We start from the raw sequence: 1,747 nt of genomic DNA on the forward strand, positions 1-1,747 counted from the left end.
TGTGGAGCCTTTTTAGCTCTCAATGTCACTGATATAGAAACCTGAACATAATGTTCTCTGGCCTGCTTTCTGGAGAGGCTCTTCAAATCTTTAAAAAAAGCTTTATTAGGAACCTGGGTAAAAAGTGTGTGTATTCAACAAAAGGTCCACTAACTTGGTATAAAAGAGATACATCTAAAACTACTTGTGTCCTTTGTTGGCATACTCCAGAATATGTCACAAGAATCCAGGTTAATCATTCTCAATATAAAAAGCACTCAGGCCAAACGAGTGTGACATCAAAGATGGTTAATGGACAGTCTTGCAGCCGCTTCCTTTCTCCAACAAAGAATCTGCTTTGCTCAAAGCAAACAGCACACGTGTTTGTGTTGCTGTGTTACAAACGATACAGTATTCTCTTATATTTCTCATCTTTATCTGCTCATCAGTCAGAACTTTTCTGATATAAGTCAGTAAACAACCATAGCTTAACATAAAAAAAACAGGATCAAAGACTTTGAACACATCCCCACAGTTTAAACCCAAACTACACAAAACAAATATCCAAACAAATGTGAACAAACAGGGGATTCAAAACAGCAAAGACAACAAAACCTAAAAAAACGCTTCGGAATTAATTTTTCTGATAAACAATAGAATACAATTTAGATCAGATAATCAATGATATACAGCGTCTCCGTCAGAGAAGTGTTCATTTATTTTAGTTGCATTTCTATGGAGTTTTTCAGATTGATTAAAACGAGACTGATCATCTAAAACAAAAAAGCCACATAAAACCAGCTCAATAAATGTTGCATCCGTCTCTTCTTTCTTGCTAGTTTGTATCCACCACCATCTTTAGATTATATGCCATAGAGCTGCACGGTGTTGTTCCGGATGGTGCTGAGGACCGTGTGCATGTCCTCCCCCTTCAGCAGGCTGAGCTCCTGCAGCGTGTAGATGCCCATCCCAGGATGAGCGAACTGGCAGACATCTTTCTTAACCTGCATGAGAGACACACTCATATGTAGTCGAAATGTACTCCTGATGGTTTAGGACTACAATGCTGAAAACAGTACCATTCTGACCATTTCCACTTTTCTAATCCAACAAAAAAGCAAATGAAATCATACTTATTCAATAGCAACAAAATAGACAACTTCATTCTTGAAATTAAGATTAAAAAAGAGTATGTGCATAAAAAGTACATTCTTATAAACTGACATTAGCTTCAGTCACATCAGATAAACTTAGATATGTTTAGCTGTAAAAGCAAACTGGTGGACATTTGAAGTTATTGCCTTAGAACAGTGTTTCTTTGCTGGGCCTCAATCGAAGAGTACCTGTCTTGGGAGGAAATAGGGCGCGTCTGTCTCCAACACGATGCGGTTCAGAGGGATCTGGCGGACAGCATCTCGGGCCTCGGCAGCCTTGTAGTAGGTGATCAGTGCCGTAAAACCAACATACAGGTTGGGGAACTCAGTCAGGAAGGGCTCAATGACCGGAAAACTGTTTGTGAAACAGTGCCTGGAAACCACATGAGTAATAAGATACCATCAAGAATTCAGTCAATTCAGTTCAGGCTAACATTTACCACATTACATTTTTTATAAATGACTTATTTAATACATTACTTTATTTTATTTATTTGTTACTATGTCCTATACATATTCATGTTACATTTTTGCAGGGGTCTGTGACTTAAGTTTTTCATATATTTACTCTGTAGCTACTGTGCACATGACAATAAAGCCTTGAATCTTGAAGT

General features: G+C 38.0%; 1 long non-coding RNA gene across 1 annotated transcript; it reads right to left on the reverse strand.

Moving 5' to 3' along the window:
• Positions 1-489: 489 nt before the first annotated feature.
• On the reverse strand, positions 490-1,538 carry LOC104953216 (uncharacterized). The gene is made up of 2 exons (XR_799197.1): positions 1,323-1,538; positions 490-983 (listed from the first exon to the last, which is right to left on the reverse strand). It is a non-coding gene; the product is annotated as an uncharacterized lncRNA (long non-coding RNA).
• Between the last annotated feature and the right edge of the window lie 209 nt (positions 1,539-1,747).

Source organism: Notothenia coriiceps, unplaced genomic scaffold (genome assembly GCF_000735185.1).
Source record: "Notothenia coriiceps isolate Sejong01 unplaced genomic scaffold, NC01 NC01_scaffold00021353, whole genome shotgun sequence".
Taxonomy (NCBI): Eukaryota; Metazoa; Chordata; class Actinopteri; order Perciformes; family Nototheniidae; genus Notothenia; species Notothenia coriiceps.